The 20,004-nt window shown below is 49.1% G+C and overlaps 1 protein-coding gene across 2 annotated transcripts in view; it reads left to right on the top strand.

Annotated features, from left to right (window-relative positions):
• The window catches only part of POC5 (POC5 centriolar protein), a 152,577-nt gene that overhangs the window by 71,999 nt on the left and 60,574 nt on the right, over window positions 1-20,004 (top strand). The window lies entirely within an intron of this gene.

Here is a 20,004-nt window from a genome sequence, read left to right as displayed (position 1 = left end):
ATGTACACATTATAAATTTATTAAACATTCATTCTGCAATTTTATTGGAAATTAATTCTAGCTCCTTTTCCTGCTCTCTTCAGAGCTTCTCTTGATCCCTTTTCTATGATAAAGGCCTGTGGATCTTCTCTGTGAAGCATCCAGCAGTCGTCCCCATCATGGTTACCTTACTTTCTTTGTCGCTCCATTGGGAGACCCTTGACAATTGGGTGTATAGCTTCTGCCTCCGGAGGCCACACAAAGTATTACACTTTAAAAGTGTAACCCCTCCCCTCTGCCTATACACCCTCCCGTGCATCACGGGCTCCTCAGTTTTATGCTTTTTGTGGAAGGAGGCACACATCCACTCATGCATTCTCATATTAGTTATATCGGTTGGAAGAAAAGTGGGCCCCCATGGGGCCCCCGGCATGTTCCCTTCTCACCCCACTACGTCGGCGGTGCTGTTAAGGTTGAGGTACCCATTGCGGGTACAAAGGCCAGAGCCTCATGCCGTTTTCCTTCACCATCCCTTAGTGGCTCTGGGAGAAGTGGGATCCTGAGCGGTCATCCATTTACTGGGACCGTGCTCCCTCCGCAGCCCCTGTGGGAATCTGCCGGACAGGAGTCTAGTCATCCTCAGGGACCGGGCCCTGCATCGCTAAGGTACTCTGTGTCCCCATGGGGGCTGTGCATGGAGCGCCTTCTTCCCGGACGCTGCAGCAGCTGCTGATTTGTGAAGACCGGCGGACTTCCGCGCCAACCGCGCCTGCTTGTCGGCCGCGGTCTTAAATTTAGTCCCCGGCTTCATTGCGGCCTAGTAGCAAAACTCCCGCCCCCGGGCCTGCCTGTCAGGGGTAAGGGCGGGACTGCCGACCTGACGTCGGATGTGGGGGCCGGAGCATCCTGGATGTTTCCTCCCCCCTCACTGATCACTGTGGGGACCCCAGATTCCCGCACTTTTTCTAGCGCCGCCCACGGCTCCACTCCTCCCCAGAGAGCTCCGGCAGCCATTTTTTGGCATTCTGCCGGTGGAGGATTACCAGGAAAGAGCTCTGCAACTCTGGGAGGCCTAAGGCAGGGAATCTGGAGGACACACACTCCGCTTTTTAGCGGTCGGTAAGCCACACCGGTCACCCGGTGCTGGTCCCCTTAGGGTGCCGGAATAGATACGTATTATATATATATATAGATACGTATTATATATATATATATATATACTTCTGTTCGGTCGGGCTATATACCCTTTCCCATATACCCTCAGTGATCACTCTCCTAGGAGACAACAGCATGTCGTCCACAAGGAGCAAGGGTGCTAAGGCACAGGGTTTTTTTGGCGACCTGTACCTCTTGTGCGGCTATGTTACCTGCGGGTTCCACCTACCCTCACTGTGAGCAATGCTCGACCCCTGTTTTGCTTGCTCAGCCGGAGCCTCGGTCACTAGTGGGCCCCTCGGCTCAGGTAGACCCCCCTGCTCCCCCTGTCCAGGCGGCAGGGACAGAGTTTGCCGTTTTTGCTGAGAAACTCTCTGAGTCACTTTCACAATCCATGGCTCAGTCTATGGACAAATGGTCTGCCAAGCTGCTAGAAGCTTTGCAGTCCAGACCGGTCCTTACACAGGCCCCGGGCCCTGTTGGATCGTCGCCTCCAGGGCCCTCTCGGTCCGCGCCGCAGCGCGCTCCCAGGGGGGGCCCTAGGTCTCACATGGAGGACTCCTGCCCGGACCACAGTCCCAGACCGGCTAAGCGGGCTCGCTGGGAATCTTCCCCGACTTCTTCACGCTGCTCGGGTTCCCAGCTTGAGGACTCTCTGGAGGACGAGGCGGACGTCGCAGCTCAGGGATCTGACCCTGACGTTGCTCTCAATCTTGATACACCTAAAGGGGACGCCTTAGTAAATGACCTTATCTCGTCCATCAACCAGGTGTTAGATCTATCTCCCCCGCCTCCACCTGTAGAGGAGTCGACTTCTCAGCAGGAGAAACACCAGTTTCGGTTCCCTAAACGTACACGGAGTGCGTTTTTCGATCACTCTAACTTCAGAGATGCTGTCCAGAAGCCCAGAGCGGTTCCGGACAAGCGCTTTACTAAGCGCCTTACTGACACACGTTACCCCTTCCCCTCTGATGTAGTTAAGGGTTGGGCTCAATGTCCCAAGGTGGATCCTCCAGTCTCTAGATTGGCGGCTAGATCTGTGGTATCGGTTGCAGATGGCTCATCGCTAAAAGATGCCACTGAGAGGCAGATAGAGCTCCTGGTGAAGTCCATCTATGAAGCCACGGGCGCGTCTTTTGCCCCGGCTTTTGCAGCCGTGTGGGCACTCCAAGCTATCTCAGCTTGTCTGGCTGAGATTAATGCGGTCACACGTAATTCTGCTCCGCAGGTTGCGTCTTTGACTTCTCAGGCGTCAGCTTTTTCTTCCTACGCCATGAACGCAGTCCTAGACTCTGCTAGCCGTACAGCGGTGGCATCCGCTAATTCTGTGGCAGTCCGCAGGGCCATGTGGCTGCGCGAATGGAAGGCAGACTCGGCTTCAAAGAGGTTCTTAACCGGTTTGCCGTTTTCTGGCGACCGATTGTTTGGCGAACGATTGGATGAGATTATTAAGGAATCCAAGGGAAAGGACTCCTCCTTACCCCAATCCAAACCTAAGAGACCTCAGCAACGGAAAATACAATCGAGGTTTCGGTCCTTTCGTCCCTCCGCCAAGCCCCAATCCTCCTCGTCCAGCAGGCCGGAGAAAGGCCAGAGGAACTCCTATGCGTGGCGGGCTAAGTCACGCCCCCAAAAAGCCGCCGGAGGCAATGCCTCCAAGGCGTCCTCTTCATGACTCTCGGCATCCCCGAACCGCATCCTCGGTCGGTGGCAGGCTCTCCCGCTTTTGCGACGCCTGGTGGTCACATGTTCAAGACCGATGGGTGAGAGACATTCTGTCTCACGGTTACAGGATAGAGTTCAGCTCTCGTCCCCCGACTCGTTTCTTCAGAACCTCTCCGCCCCCCGATCGGGCTGACGCACTTTTTCAGGCGGTGGACGCTCTGAAGACAGAAGGAGTTGTGATCCCTGTTCCCCTCAGGAACATGGTCGCGGCTTTTACTCCAACTTGTTCGTGGTGCCAAAGAAGGACGGTTCATTCCGTCCCGTTCTGGACCTCAAACTACTCAACAGACATGTGAGCACCAGACGGTTTCGGATGGAATCTCTCCGCTCGGTCATCGCATCGATGTCACAAGGAGACTTCCTAGCATCGATCGACATCAAGGATGCTTATCTCCATGTGCCGATCGCAGCCGAACATCAACGCTTCTTGCGTTTCGCCATCGGGGACGAACACCTTCAGTTCGTGGCATTGCCTTTCGGCCTAGCGACAGCCCCACGGGTGTTCACCAAGGTCATGGCATCCGTTGTGGCAGTCCTACACTCTCTGGGCCACTCGGTGATTCCCTACTTAGACGATCTCCTAGTCAGGGCACCTTCTCAGGCGGCATGTCAAAACAGCCTTACCGTAGCTCTGGCGACTCTCCAGCAGTTCGGGTGGATCATCAACTTCCCAAAATCCAAGTTGACACCGACCCAATCACTGACTTACCTCGGGATGGAGTTTCATACACAGTCAGCGGTAGTCAAGCTACCGCTGGACAAACAGCTTTCTCTGCAGGCAGGGGTGCAATCACTTCTTCGGGGTCAGTCACACCCCTTAAGGCGCCTCATGCACTTCCTGGGGAAGATGGTGGCAGCGATGGAGGCAGTGCCCTTCGCGCAATTCCATCTGCGGCCACTCCAGTGGGACATTCTCCGCAAATGGGACAGGAGGTCGACTTCCCTCGACAGAAACGTCTCACTTTCCCTTGCAACCAAGACGTCTCTTCAGTGGTGGCTCCTTCCCAATTCTCTATCGCAGGGAAAATCCTTCCTACCCCCAACCTGGGCTGTGGTCACCACGGACGCGAGCCTGTCAGGGTGGGGAGCGGTGTTCCTCCACCACAGGGCTCAGGGAACCTGGACTCCGGTAGAGTCATCCCTTCAGATCAATATTCTGGAGATAAGGGCAGTGTATCTAGCCCTATTGGCTTTTCATCGGTGGCTGGAGGGCAGGCAGATCCGTATCCAGTCGGACAACGCCACTGCCGTCGCATGCATCAACCACCAAGGCGGCACTCGCAGTTGTCAAGCCTTCCAGGAAGTCCGATGGATTCTGCAGTGGGTGGAAGCCACAGCCTCCACCATCTCCGCAGTTCACATCCCGGGCGTAGAAAACTGGGAAGCAGATTTTCTCAGTCGTCAGGGCATGGACGCGGGGGAATGGTCTCTTCACCCAGACGTGTTTCGAGAGATCTGTTGCCGCTGGGGAACGCCGGACGTCGATCTTATGGCGTCACGGCACAACCACAAAGTCCCGGCATTCATGGCCCGGTCTCAGGATCACAGAGCTCTGGCGGCGGACGCATTAGTTCAGGATTGGTCGCAGTTTCGACTGCCTTATGTATTTCCTCCTCTGGCGATGCTGCTCAGAGTGTTGCGCAAGATCAGGTCCGACTGCCGTCGCGCCATTCTCGTCGCTCCAGATTGGCCGAGGCGGTCGTGGTACCCGGATCTGTGGCATCTCACGGTGGGTCAACCGTGGGCGCTTCCAGACCGCCCAGACTTGCTATCACAAGGGCCGTTTTTCCATCTGAATTCTGCGGCCCTCAACCTGACTGTGTGGCCATTGAGTCCTGGCTCCTAGCGTCTTCAGGGTTATCTCAGGATGTCATTGCCACCATGAGACAGGCCAGGAAACCAACGTCCGCCAAGATCTATTACAGGTCTTGGAGGATCTTCTTATCCTGGTGTTCTGATAATGGTTTTACTCCCTGGCCTTTTGCCTTACCCACTTTTCTTTCATTCCTTCAATCCGGAATGGACAAGGGTTTGTCACTCGGTTCTCTCAAGGGACAAGTATCGGCGCTATCCGTATTTTTTCAAATGCGTCTGGCCAGGCTTCCGCAGGTCCGCACGTTCCTGCAGGGAGTTTGCCACATAGTCCCACCTTACAAGCGTCCGCTGGAACCCTGGGACCTTAACAGGGTGCTAACGGCTCTTCAGAAACCACCTTTCGAGCCGCTGCGGGATGTCTCTTTATCACGTCTTTCGCAGAAGGTGGCATTTCTAGTGGCAGTTACATCACTACGTAGAGTGTCAGAGCTGGCAGCTCTGTCATGCAAAGCCCCCTTCCTGGTTTTTCACCAGGATAAGGTGGTTCTGCGTCCTGTCCCGGAATTTCTCCCTAAGGTGGTATCTCCTTTTCATCTCAATCAGGATATCTCCTTACCTTCATTTTGCCCTAATCCAATTCACCAATGTGAAAAGGATTTGCACTCATTAGATCTAGTGAGAGCACTCCGGCTCTACGTGTCTCGCACGGCACCCCTGCGCCGTTCAGATGCGCTCTTTGTCCTTGTCGCTGGCCAGCGTAAGGGTTCGCAGGCTTCCAAGTCAACCTTGGCTCGGTGGATCAAGGAACCGATTCTTGAAGCCTACCGTTCTTCTGGGCTTCCGCTTCCTTCGGGGCTGAAAGCCCATTCTACCAGAGCCGTGGGTGCGTCCTGGGCTTTGCAGCACCGGGCTACGGCTCAGCAGGTGTGTCAGGCAGCTACCTGGTCTAGTCTGCACACTTTCACGAAACACTATCAGGTGCATACCTATGCTTCGGCAGACGCCAGTCTAGGTAGGCGAGTCCTTCAGGCGGCGGTTGCCCACCTGTAAGAGGGGGTCGTTTCGGCTCTTTTTATCGAGGTATTCTTTTACCCACCCAGGGACTGCTTTTGGACGTCCCAATTGTCTGGGTCTCCCAATGGAGCGACAAAGAAGAAGGGGAATTTTGTTTACTTACCGTAAATTCCTTTTCTTCTAGCTCCTATTGGGAGACCCAGCACCCGCCCCTGTTCCCTTCGGGCTGGTTGTTCTTTTGTGTACACATGTTGTTCATGTTGAATTGTTCTTTTGGTTCATGGTTTTCAGTTCTCCGAACATCCTTCGGATTGAATTTACCTTAGACCAATTTATAAGTTTCCTCCTTCCTGCTTTTGCACCAAAACTGAGGAGCCCGTGATGCACGGGAGGGTGTATAGCAGAGGGGAGGGGTTACACTTTTTAAAGTGTAATACTTTGTGTGGCCTCCGGAGGCAGAAGCTATACACCCAATTGTCTGGGTCTCCCAATAGGAGCTAGAAGAAAAGGAATTTACGGTAAGTAAACAAAATTCCCTTCTTTAACTTATTGTCACACCCTCTGCTTGATATCCTGATGAAATCTTTCTCCTTTCTTTTCGCTAGCAGCACCAAGGTTTTCAGGAAAGTTGTCCAAATGGGAATTTAAAAATGTATCTTTTAGGCTTTGTTCACACTAGATAAAGGATTTTTCCCAAGAAATTTCTTGAGTCTGAAAGATTAGCACACTTGCGGTCAAAAACTGCACCAATACCGCACCGAATACCGCATGCGGTTTTACCGCAGTTTTGTGCGGTTTTGATGCGTTTTTGGTTTTGTTGCGGTTTTTCCGCAGGTTGGTCCCTGCAGTTTTTACCATTATCTATAGCAAAAAAAATGCAGGTACCTGCAAAAAAGAAGTGACATACACATTCTTTTTCTCAAGAAATTCTGCAGAAAGAATGTTCTTGAGAAAAAAACGCAATGTACGCACAGCTATTTTATTTCCATAGGTTTTGCTGGGGAATGGCTGCAGAAAGGTTACAACCATTTTCTGCAAAAAAAAAAACAGCTGGAGATATTTCAGCAATCTATCTATTGGGCTGCTTTGCTCACACTTCCTTTAGGTGAACCCTGGTGTGCAGCCCATTAACCGTCTTTTATATTCTCTGCGCACTGCAACCAATGTCATGCGATCCCTGGGAAAGCCGCGCTGCCATGACTGGAATGGCGCTGGTACTGGAGGTCCGTATGTGTTTAAATACTATATTCCACAGTGTAATATAAATAAAGTGGACAACCCTTTTAATTGCTTAGCATTTTCTCACATGATCACTTGTTTCACATCTCCAGTTGCAGGAGCCTTATTTGTTTCTGGTTGAATAGAAGCGAGATCTTCTTCTAGAGCTCCTCCTCGTTCTTGCTCTTTAGCCTCTTAGGCCCTGTGCCCACGGGAAACAATACCTGTGGAATTTTCTGCAGGTATTTCCACAGGTTCACGCAGCAGTTCCTTGGAATCAGCAGCTATCAATTGTTGCAGATTTCATGCAGAATGGTTCGGAAAACGTGTGGAATTCGAGCGTTATTCCTGCGGATCCCCCCCCCCCCGTATCTACATAGTAGAAAGTCAGATAATCCGCAGGAATAATTAACATGCAGTTCTTTGCGGCTGCGGGAAATCCGCAGCATTTTCTGCAGTTGCAAAATTCGCAGCATTGATACAGCACTCCCCAAATTCCATAGGATAACATGGGGAGTGTCTGTACTTGCGCAAACCTGCAGATTTATCTGGAAAATCTAGAAAATCCGCAGGTTTTTCACAGGTATTTTCTCCCATGTGCACAGGGTCTAAAGGCCGCTTTTCATGCTACGATTTATCTGACGATATGTCGTCGGGGTTACGGTTTTCATGACGCACTTCCGTCATCATTAGCGACGTCGTTGCGTGTGACACCTACGTACGACTCCGAACGATCGCAAATAGGGTGAAAATCGTTGATTGTTGACACGTCGTTCAGTTTCAAAATATTGTTCGTCGTTTGGAACGCAGCAGACATATTGCTACGTTTGACACCCTGCAAATGACGAACAACATCCACACGACCGCCTTGGTCAAACAATATATCGCTGAATGGTGTAGCGTCGTTTGTGAGATGTGTACATGTGACCGCTACAAAATGACCTATGAGCGATCTCCGCAAATCATAACGATCTGGGCGTGTCACATCGCTAACAAGATCGCTGTTGATATCGTTGTGTGTAAAGCAGCCTTAAGTCTTATCTCTAGCATCTAGGACAGATACTGTTGTATCACATAAACAATCAGGGAAGGCCTGGCTCAACCGTAAAGCGGTGCTCAGGAGAAAGAAAAACACTAGTAATAGAAAAATAACTCCGGCACTCAAAACGGGACAACAAGAGAAAGTATGAGCCAGATGCTTTTTGCTCAGTATTAATATTTATTCTTATTTTGATTTATTGCTCAAAAAATTATGTCCATAAGTGATAATGGTGTTAATAGACAGCATCAACGTTTCAACAGAATCTGTCTTTTTCAAAAATAATTTAGACAGTGTCTTTCGAAAAAGACAGATTTTGTCGATACGTTGATGCTGTCTATTAACACCATTATCACTTATGGACATATTTTTTTGAGCAATAATTAAAATAAGATTAAATATTAATACTGAGCAAAAAGCATCTGGCTTCTACTTTCTCTTGTCGCGTTTTGAGTGCCAGAGTTATTTTTCTGTTACTGTTGTATCACATGTCTGCTTGAGCAGTTTTACATCATTATATGTTTCCAGGACCGTTCAGTAATTAATTGGTTAAACAAACAAGCTGATAATTTTGTCTTATATTATATAATATAACTGTGCATTATTATTATTATTATAATAGCATTTAGAAGGAATATTTTCAGCATGGAGCATAATCCATCCGGCCGTTTTTTCACACATTTTCCTGCGTGTCACACACAGAAGCCTGCTGTGCACAGCGTTTTGCAAGTACATGTATTCCAGCTCACAAGCCATTTGATATAATGATAATTTAATGTACATTGATATGGCTGAGCACATACACGCTAAATGATCTTATTTGCTCCACATAAAGATAAATGTGCATTTGTGTGCCGCTCCCGCTGTCTGCGTGGGAACATCGGCTGTGTGCGCAGCAGCAGGAAGACTACAGAGGTGATTGATTAGCTGAGCCATGTTCCTGCAGCCTACAATTATATCTCCGTGTAGTCACTTCGCTGTATTACGGCGTTTTTTGTTTTCCCAATCAGTCTCTCATTATAATAATTAGAATTCCTCTAACCACAGCCTAATCGTGCTACTACAAAGCTCGGCTGCTGACTTCCTCTAAAGCAGTGCTCTGAACTTCAAGTCTCTATGGATTGTCTCATAAAACTGTTATTGTGCACAGAAATATAAACAAAGGATATAAAAAGTCTACACACCCCTGTTAAAGTGTCAGACTTTGTCATGTAAATAAAAAAAAAAATTCACACCAAAAAGAATAATTTCAGAACTTCCTCTACCTTTTTAAGGTCAAGTACAAATCCAATCAAAAACAAACTGAAATATTTACGGGTGGAGAAACTATAGTAATGTGGTTGCAGAAGTATACAAACCCTTAGGCTATGTGCGCACGCTGCGTGTTTTGCCGCATTTTTGCACGTTTTTTGGGTGCAGTTTTGGTCTCAAAACTGCATGAATTTCCTTCCCCAGCAAAGTCTGAGATTTCATTTTTGCTGTCCGCACGTTGCAGTTTTTTTTTGGTTGCGTCTTTGTGGTGACCACTGCAGCATGTCAATTCTTTTTGCGTTTTTCACCCATTGAATTCAATGAGGTGTGGAAAACTGCAATGACAAACGCGAGTTTTATTTTAAAATGCGTTTTGGTGTGTTTTTCTGATTAGACTCCGGGTTGGCGGGGATTGATCTGATATTTGACCAGATACTGCTCATATAAAGTCTATGGGAACCAGAATTGGGCACAAAGGGGTAGGAGCAAGCGTTTCACCGGGTGGCCGTCACACTGCTCCCACGACTGCTCTTTCATCTTTTAGAGCTGGCCACTCATTAGGCCCCTAACATATTCACTCCTTCCCTGCTCACCGGTGGCTGTGATTGGTTGCAGGCAGACCCGTCCCCACGCTGAGTGACCGCTGTCTCACTGCAACCAATCACAGATGTTGGTGGGCGGGTCTATATCGTGCAGTAAAATAAATAATTTTAAAAAAAAAAAAAACGATGTGCGGTTCCCCCAATTTTGATACCAGCCAAGGTAAAGCCACACGGCTGAGGGCTGGTATTCTCAGGATGGGGAACCCCACATTTTGGGGAGCTCCCCAGCCTAACAATATCGGCCAGCAGCCGCCCGGAAATGCCGCATCTATTAGATACAACAGTCCCGGGACTTTACCCAGCTCATCTCGATTTACCCTGGTGCGGTGGCAATCAGGGTAATAAGGAGTTAATTGCAGCAGCCCATAGCTGTCACTAAGTCCTAGCTTAGTGATGGCAGGTGTCTATCATCACTAAGCTGTAAGTGAAAGTAAATAAACACAATCACCCAAAAAATCCTTTATTTGAAATAAAACACAAAAAAGCCCCCTCTTTCACCACTTTATTAACCCCCTAAAACACCCCTCCAGGTCTGACGTAATCCACACAGGTCCCACGATGCATTCAGCTCTGCTACATCTGACAATCACAGCGAGCAGCCATAGAACATGATTGCTCGCTGTGAGGGTCAGGCCGCAAGTGAAGTGAGCCGCGCGGGATCAGTGGTCACCTCACATCACATGACTGAATTCACCGCTGATCTAACGCTCACTTCAGTCGCGGCCAGATTTGCGGTAACAGGTGGAGGTCTCCAGCTATCACCACACATCACCTGACTGGAGTCTTCCACCTGTTACTGCAGGTCCGGCCGCGGCTGAAGTGAGACGCGTGAGGTCAGCGATGACTCAGTCAGGTGATGTGCGGTGACAGCTTGAGTCCTCCACTTGTGACCGCATATCAGGCCGCGGCTGAAGTGAGCCGCGAGATCTGCGGTGACGTCACTCATGTGATTTGCGTTGTCACCGCACATAACCTGAGTGACGTCAGCCCTAATCCCGCGGCTCGTTTCAGTAGAGGCCTGACAGGTGGAGGACTCCTGCGTTTTATTAGGCCAAAAACGCTGCTCTTTGTAGTCCCCACAAACTAATGCTTTGTTAACTTATCCTTTGAATTTGACAGCATTCAGTCTTTTTTTGGTAGGACTCTATCAGCATGGTATATCTAGAATTACCAATCTTTTTGTTAACTCTTCCTAGTAGTAGTGCTGTAAGTCTGTCAGATTGCAAGAATATCTCCTGTGTACAGCGCCCTCTTCAGGTATCCCACAGATTTTTCAATCTGGTATAGATCTGGGCTCCTTTTGATTCTTTTCCAGCAAAGCGATTCTTGTGTTGATTTGGAGATATGCTTAGGGTGGTTGTCGCGCTGGAATATGAAATTCCTCTTTCACTTTTTTGCAAAGGCCTAAAGGTTTTGTTGCAAAGTTGATTGCTATTTTTAAACTGTTAATAATTCCATCTACGTTGAATCCTCAGGTCCAACTGCTGAAAAAATGGTCCTGAAGCATAATGCTGCTTCCATCATGCTTCACTTTGGGTAAGGTGTTCTTTTGGTGAAGCGTAGTGTCAGCGAAGAGCCAAACATACCTTTTGAAATTATGGGCAAAAGGTTAAACCTTAGTCTCATCACAATATAAAGCATTTTTTTATAGACTACATGTATGTTTTGGCACAGCATGCCAGGCTTTTATTTATTTTTCTTTATCGTTCCTTTGGGAGACCCAGACCATGGGTGTTTAGCTTCTGCCTCCGGAGGACACACAAAGTACTACACTTAAAAGTGTAGCTCCTCCCTCTGAGCTTATACACCCCCTGGTGAGCAGACCCAGCCAGTTTATCGCTTTGTGTTCAGGAGGCATACATCCACACATGCATTCTCATATGATTTTTTCCTTTTGGAATGAGATTGAAGAAGTGCGGGTCCACGTCTGGACCCCCGGCATGTCCCTTCTCACCCCCATTGTGTCGGCGGTGTTGTAAGGTTGATTTCCAAGGCTGGAGCCTTACATGCCATGCTCCTTCACCATCCCTCCTGGGCTCTGGCTTGAAGTGGGAGCCATCACGGTCTCCATGCCTGGCAGGAGACCGGTCTCCATCCGCAGCCCTTCAGGACCCTGCTGGACCGGAGCACTCATCCCCAGGGACCTGGCCCTGCGTCTCAGCAGCTAAGTACCTGAGACGTTTATATATGGGGGTCCCTGTGCTTTATTGTTTGGGGAGAGTGTGCTTACTGTATTTATTGGCATTTCTGGCGGGTTCTCTAGCTGTCGCCCAAGAACCGCGCCGATGGTGCCTGCGCGTCGGCCTCGCCGCTCAAATTTAGGCCCCGGCTTTGCCGGAGGCCTAGTTTCTGTTCACTGCCCTCGCATGTCACTCATGCAGAGGGACAGGCTCGGCTCCTCCCGGCGGCCGTTCTGCACAGGGGAGGGACACTCCCCACTGCTGTGCGTGTCTCCTCCCCTGTAGGTCTCTATGGCCCTCCAGATCCCGCTCTCCAAGCAAGTCCCGCCCCCTCTCTTCGCTCCGGCGGCCATTTTCTCAGACAGAGTTCACTCGGCGCTGGTCTGCACTCTGCATCCCTGCTGAGGTGCTGTGCTTGGGGGTCCAGGCTTCGGGATCTGGAGGGCACACAACACCGCTCCAGCGGTCTGGTAAGCCACAACCGGTCTCTGGTTGTGGACCTCTGTATATACTCTCTGGGGTTCATTCTCTTGCAGAGCCCCCACTCCAGCAGCATGTCTCACACGAGGAGCAAGGCTCCAAAGCTTTATGCTGTATGCGCTGCATGTAAGCTCCTGCTGCCTGAACCGAGCACCTATCCACATTGTGATGTCTGCTCTAACTTGGCGGTGCCACAGCCTGGAGTCTCACCCCCAGTGGTCTCTCAGGCTGCTCCTGCACCTGTGGCTGAACCCCCGGCTTGGTTAGAATCCTTTATTAGGTCTATCTCCCAGTCTTTTGCTGAGTCCATGGGACTTCTGTCCAGGACTTTGATGAATATGCATCAGCCCCCTTCACATGGTGCCTCTACTGCTAAGGGTTCCTTAGGACCGGAGCTCACAGAGGATTCATCATCAGGGCCCAGACCCCGTCCTCCTGAGAAGAGACGCAGGGTTCCCTCCTCCTCCCGTGGCTCTGATTCAAGAGCTGACTCGCAGGATGAGGAGGATGCCTTTACAGGGGGCTCGGAGGCTAACTCCATGTACCCCATCGATTCCGAGGGTGACTCTGATCTTAGTGACTTGATTGCTTCTATTAATTCTGTACTGGATCTCAATACGCCAGTATCAGAGGAGCAACCCTCTCTGACAGAAAAGCACCAGTTTACCTCGCCTAAGACAGCAAAGAGTGTGTTCTTTAACCACTCCAGTTTTCAGGCCGCTGTGACCAAGCCCAGGGCCTGTCCTGACAAACGCTTCCCAAAGCGTGGTTCTGATGACCGTTTTCCCTTTCCACCTGAGGTGGTCAAGGAGTGGGCTCATTCCCCAAAGGTAGACCCTCCGGTGTCTAGGCTCTCAGCCCGGACCGTTGTGTCGGTGGCTAATGGCACCTCCCTTAAGGATTCCACTGATCGTCAGATTGACCTTCTGGCCAAATCCGTGTATGAAGCGGCGGGGGCCGCGTTTTCCCCGACTTTTGCAGCAGTGTGAGCTCTCAAAGCCATCTCTGCTTCTCTAGAGGAGATGCATTCCCTCACCAGGGAATCCATGCCCGAAATGGTTGCCTTAACTTCCCAAGCTTCAGCTTTTTCATCTTATGCCATGTCTGCCATGCTGGAGGCTTCTCACCGCACTGCGGTGGCTTTGGCTAATTCCCTCGTTATCCGCAGGATCTTGTGGCTTCAAGAGTGGAAGGCAGATGCTTCTAAGAAGTACCTTGCTTGGCTCCCTTTTGCTGGGTCCCGGCTGTTCGGAGAACAGCTGGATGAAATTATTAAGGAAGCTACTGGCGGGAAGAGTACTTCCATGCCACAAACCAAAACCAGGAAACCTGCCCAGGGTAGGAATCAGTCGAGGTTTCGCTCCTTTCGTTCCTCCAACTGGTCGTCCTCTAAGCCCTCGGCCTCGTCCGCTAACTCAGCCAAGGACCAGAAATCCAACTAGCGCCCAAAAGCGCGTCCACAGAAGACCGCAGGAGGTGCTGCCACTAAGGCAGCCTCCTCGTGACTCTCTGCCCGCTCCAGCAACGTCCTTAGTCGGTGGCAGGCTCTCCCACTTTGGCGACGCTTGGTTTCAACACGTCTCCGATCAGTGGGTGAGAGATATCATCTCCCACGGCTACAGGATAGAATTCTCTTCCAGCCCGCCAAACAGATTTTTTCTCTCAACTCCCCCTTGCTCCAAGGCCCGCCGCCTTCTCACAGGCCGTGGCAGCCTTGCAGGCCAATGGAGTAATTGTACCGGTTCCCGCCCGGGAACGGTTCAGAGGTTTCTACTCAAATCTCTTCCTAGTTCCCAAAAAGGACGGTACCTTCCGGCCCATCCTGGATCTCAAGCTTCTCAACAAGCATGTTCAGGTGCGGCACTTTCGCATGGAGTCTCTGCGATCAGTCATTGCCTCAATGACCCAAGGGGATTTCCTGGCGTCCATCGACATCAGAGATGCCTATCTGCATGTGCCAATTGCAGTTTCACACCAGCGTTGGCTACGTTTTGCAATAGGAGAAGATCATTTCCAATTCGTGGCTCTCCCCTTCGGGTTAGCCACGGCCCCTCGGGTATTCACCAAGGTCATGGCAGCAGTGATTGCGGTTCTGCACCTCCAGGGGTTGGCAGTGATTCCTTACCTGGACGACCTTCTAGTCAAGGCTTCATCCAGCGCAGACTGTCAGCGGAGTGTCTCGCTCACTCTCGCAACTCTAGCCCAATTCGGGTGGCTGGTCAATCTTCCCAAATCCACTCTGACTCCGACCCAGAGTCTCACGTACCTAGGGATGCAGTTCGAGACTTTGCCGGCACTTGTGAAGTTGCCCTTAGTCAAACAGCAGTCACTCCAGCTAGCGGTGCGCTCTCTGCTGAGGCCCCGCCGTTATACCCTCAGGCATCTGATGCAGGTGCTGGGTCAAATGGTGGCGTCCATGGAGGCTGTTCCCTTTGCCCAGTTCCATCTGCGCCCCCTGCAGCTGGACATTCTCCGCTGTTGGGACAAGCGGCCTTCCTCCTTACACAGGTTAGTGGCTCTGTCGCCACGGACCAGGAGCTCTCTTCAGTGGTGGCTTCGGCCCCTCTCCCTGTCCCAAGGGCACTCCTTCCTGGCCCCGTCCTGGGTGATTCTCACCACGGATGCCAGTCTATCTGGCTGGGGAGCGGTATGTCTCCACCACAGAGCGCAGGGCACTTGGACTCCGTTCGAGTCAGCCCTTTCAATCAATGTGCTGGAAACCAGAGCCGTGCTTCTAGCTCTCCTAGCTTTTCACCACCTGTTGGCGGGCAGGCACATTCGAGTCCAGTCAGACAACGCGACAGCGGTTGCCTACATCAATCACCAAGGCGGGACACGCAGCCGCCTGGCAATGATGGAGGTACAACGCATCCTTCAATGGGCGGAGGACTCCAAGTCCACCATATCCGCAGTCCAGATCCCAGGCGTGGAAAACTGGGAGGCAGATTATCTCAGCCGTCAAACCGTGGACGGTGGCGAGTGGTCCCTGCACCCGGCAGTGTTTCAGTCAATCTGCTGCAAATGGGGCACTCCGGACGTAGACCTAATGGCATCCCGTCACAACAACAAAGTTCCTGTTTACGTGGCTCGCTCCCACGATCCTCAGGCCTTCGCCGCGGACGCTCTGGTTCAAGACTGGTCCCAGTTTCGTCTGTCCTACGTGTTTCCCCCTCTAGCTCTCTTGCCCAGAGTCCTGCGCAAGATCAGAATGGAGGGCCGTCGAGTCATCCTCATTGCACCGGACTGGCCCAGGCGAGCTTGGTATCCAGACCTGCTCCATCTGTCCGTAGAGATGCCGTGGCATCTCCCGGACCGTCCATTCCTACTCTCGCAAGGTCCGTTTTTCCGCCCGAATTCTGCGGCTCTCAGATTGACGGCGTGGCTCTTGAGTCCTGGATTTTGACAGCTTCTGGTATTCCTCCTGAAGTCATCTCCACTATGACTCTGGCCCGTAAGTCTTCCTCCGCTAACATCTATCACAGGACTTGGAAAATTTTCCTGTCCTGGTGTCGCTCTACCGACCATCCTCCTTGGCCATTCTCCTTGCCGACCCTTCTGTCTTTTCTACAGTCCGGTCTGCAGCTAGGACTGTCCCTCAACTCTCTCAAGGGACAAGTCTCAGCTCTGTCAGTACTGTTCCAGCGGCGTCTCGCTCGGCTGGCTCAGGTCCGCTGATCAAGGATCAGGTCCGGTGATCAAGGCACATTCGACCAGAGCTGTCGGTGCCTCTTGGGCTTTCAGGCACCAGGCTACGGCTCAACAAGTCTGTCAGGCTGCCACTTGGACTAGCCTGCATACCTTCTCGAAGCACTACCAAGTGCATGCTCATGCTTCGGCAGATGCGAGCTTGGGCAGACGCATCCTTCAGGCGGCTGTCGCCCATTTGTGAAGTTAGGTTCTGCCTACTTCTTAGTTTTTCTGTTTATTCCCACCCAGGGACTGCTTTGGAACGTCCCATGGTCTGGGTCTCCCAAAGGAACGATAAAGAAAAAGAGAATTTTGTTTACTTACCGTAAATTCTTTTTCTTATAGTTCCGTATTGGGAGACCCAGCACCCTCCCTGTTGCCTGTTGGCAATTTCTTGTTCCGCGTGTTATCACCGGCTGTTGTCGTGGACAGAGTCTCCGGTTGTTCGGCTCTTGCTTTGTTTTACTTGTGGGTGGCTATTCTCCTTCAGCTTTTGCACTAAACTGGCTGGGTCTGCTCACCAGAGGGTGTATAAGCTCAGAGGGAGGAGCTACACTTTTAAGTGTAGTACTTTGTGTGTCCTCCGGAGGCAGAAGCTAAACACCCATGGTCTGGGTCTCCCAATACGGAACTATAAGAAAAAGAATTTACGGTAAGTAAACAAAATTCTCTTTTTTACACAGAAAAACATCAAAGACTTCTGTCTTGCCATCATACCCCACATATGTACTATACCACCAGTACTTGCCAGAAATTTCTGCAGCTCCTTTAATGTTGTTGTTGTTGTTGTTGTTGTAGGCTTCTTGGCAACCTCCTGGACCAGTTTTCTATTTGTCCTTCATCAATATTTGAGGGACAGCCAGTTTTAAGTAATGCCACTGTCACTGTTGTGCCAAATCTAAGCCAGTTTTTGATGAGATCTTCAGTGTTCGTTCTGATGCCTTGGTAGATTTTTTTTTTTTTTCTTTTTCTACCCTTCTCCTTACTGATAACTTTCATCAATGAGATTCCTTTGTTGTGTTGTAAGCTGTTACGGACCTTGGCTTTTACTGTAAAGTGCAAGTGAGAAAACTACAGGAAAATCCTACTAGAACAGCTAAACTTTATATGGGGATAATCGGAATCCCTGTAAATGATGACTGCTGTGTATAGACTACTACCTGTGTGTAACATGATTGTAAATGTGCTTGTAATTGGCTAATTCTGAAAACATCTCCAGTTATAAGAGGGTGTTCACACTTATGAAACCACATTACTTTTTTGTTTAGTTTCATTTTTTTCCTCAAAAAAATTATTTGAGGTTATTTCTCAATGGATTTGTATAAATTATGGTTGAAATTAAAGGTGCAAAAAGGTATCAAATGATTTATCTTATGATTTATTTATTTTTTTTTAGATATTAAAAACCTGGCCTTTAACAGATGTGTAGACTTTGTACAGCAACTATTTTTTCCTACTTCATTATTACTGTATTTAGCAGGCGGTAGACTTTCTGCATGTCTGGTCCCTTAGTATAGTAAAGGGGTGATTCACTACTTATTTTTCCAGGCCACATCGATATAATGTTGAGAAACAAGGCTTCTCTCAAATACCTTTTGATGCCAATAGTGCCTGTGAGCAGCCGTATTGCAGTCCGCTCATCCCCTTCTCATGACCATGGGCTCCGTGACCTCTTGGATCCGGTGATGTCTTGTCAACTTGCAGTTGACCTGACATCACCGCGACCAGCCCCAGTCTTCCTGAGTGACTGGACTGTGGGCGGCGTTTCACTGCTCATCATAACCCAGCATTACAGCCCAGCATCTCCCTGCTCTCTCATTCAGTGCAGAGCGTTGCAAGCAGGAACGATGCTGGTATATGATGAGCAGTGAAACGCCGCCCACAGTCCAGTCACTCAGGAAGATTGGGGCCGGTCACGGTGATGTCAGGTCAACTAGAAGTTGAGACACGAGATGGGGATGAGCGGACTGCAATAGCATCGCTCACAGGTACTATTGCCAACGCAAGGTATTTGAGAGAAGCCTTGTTTCTCAACATAATATCTATGTGGCTTGGAAAAATAAATAATGAACCACCCCTTTAACTTTAACTCCAGTTTCTTTGTACTTTTGAAAAGTGGACAAGTTTCCATTATATGCGTAAATATGCTTGACACTTTTTGAAGATCTGTTTCCTGTCGTTTAACTCTCCTCCCGTATATTTTCAGCAAGGACAGGTCTATAAATCAATCCTTTATATAGTTAGCTAGACTATACAGTTAAATTCCCTCTGCATTGGCTCGGATCTGAGCAGTGCCTATTAGAATACAGACAGGGAAACAGTACACTGTACTTTGTAAGAAGTGCACTATTGGCAACTGATCAAAGAATCATTCATTAGTGGGACTAATAAATATTGTATAAAAAAAAAAGTTTTGACGTGTGCAAAGAAAAAAATCCTAGTAAAAAAATAAAAAAGCAAAAACCCATTTCAGCAATAAAAGATGTGTCACTTGAATGACTGTAAGCTGTTGCTTAATTAAAATGAAGGTTTTGTCACCAGGACGTTATCGGTGCCTGGACTAGGTCTCGCGTGCCCGCTAGACCGATCACGCCCCCTCATGTGATAAGCAGCTCCCTGACTATAGACATTGTACATACAGAGCCTGGTGTGAGCAGGGACAGCTCTCCCAGCTCTGCTGCATTGCTAAATCCAAACACTGTGTCTGAATCGCTGCACCCAGTAATCTAAGTGATACACCATTGGATTCAGGGTCTCTTTGCCTACATCATGTGGCTCTCAGATGAGGTAGCAAAAACCAGCTGGCAGATTCCCAGTGCATGAAATAAATGAAAAAGATAATTAAGTAAATAAAATAATCAAAAATAATATTGAAAAAATAAATGGCATAAAGAAACAATAGGATCGCACATATAAACAAAACTAAAAAAAAGACACTGCTAGTCTGAATAATTTCTATCTTTGCCCTCATCCAAACAAAATGTAAAACATTTCTAGAGGGAACACCATTTAAAATACTTCTAGCAATACCTTGTTGTCGTAAAATAAAGTACCACAAAAACCAAGGCAAAAAAATATTTGAATATTCACGTAACAAACTTCTTTTTAGAGCCATTAAAAGTGCATAAAACCTGAAAATGTGCCTGGTCAGGACAGAGAGAATTGGCTCACTCTTGTACTAGTTAAATATTTGTTCTCCCCACTGGATACCATTTTTTTTTTTATTTATTTATTTACTAGCTGCAGTACCCGGGCGTTGCCGGGATAGTAACTGTCTCTCACACAGTCTCTGTCTGTCTCTTTCTCTGTCTTTCCCTATGTGTCTTCGTCTCTTTCCCTGTCTTTCCCTATGTGTCTTCGTCTCTTTCCCTGTCTTTCCCTGTGTGTCTTTGTCGCTTTCCCCGTCTGTCTCGCTCTGTCTTTCTCGGTCTGTCTGGCTTTTTTTTTTCCTATCTGTCTCTGTATGTCTCTGTCTCTTTCCTGTGTGCCTCTTTCTCTGTCTGTCGGTCTCTCAGTCTGTCTCTCTCTCTATCAGTCTCTCCAACGACATCATATTACCTCACACATAAGCTTCTTATACTATGAATGTCCTTTGTTCCTATAGCAACCAATCATAGCTCCTATTAATAGCATGTAGCTCGCAGCTCCATTCACTTTAATGGAGGCATGTTTTTTGGAGAGTAACTGTAAAGCGTGGGGTTACATTTTCTTGTTAAAACAGTCTGACGTTCCCTGAGTCACATGGGGTGTCTGTGCAAAATTTTGTGATTGTAAATGCGACGGTGCGGATGCCTTTAGCGGACATACATACATACATACATACATACATACATACATACATACATACATACATACATAC

The sequence above is a fragment of the Anomaloglossus baeobatrachus genome, chromosome 1, assembly GCF_048569485.1.
Source record: "Anomaloglossus baeobatrachus isolate aAnoBae1 chromosome 1, aAnoBae1.hap1, whole genome shotgun sequence".
NCBI lineage: Eukaryota > Metazoa > Chordata > Amphibia > Anura > Aromobatidae > Anomaloglossus > Anomaloglossus baeobatrachus.
Note: the sequence above shows the minus strand (reverse complement) of the source record. Positions and strands in the feature narration are given on the sequence as shown.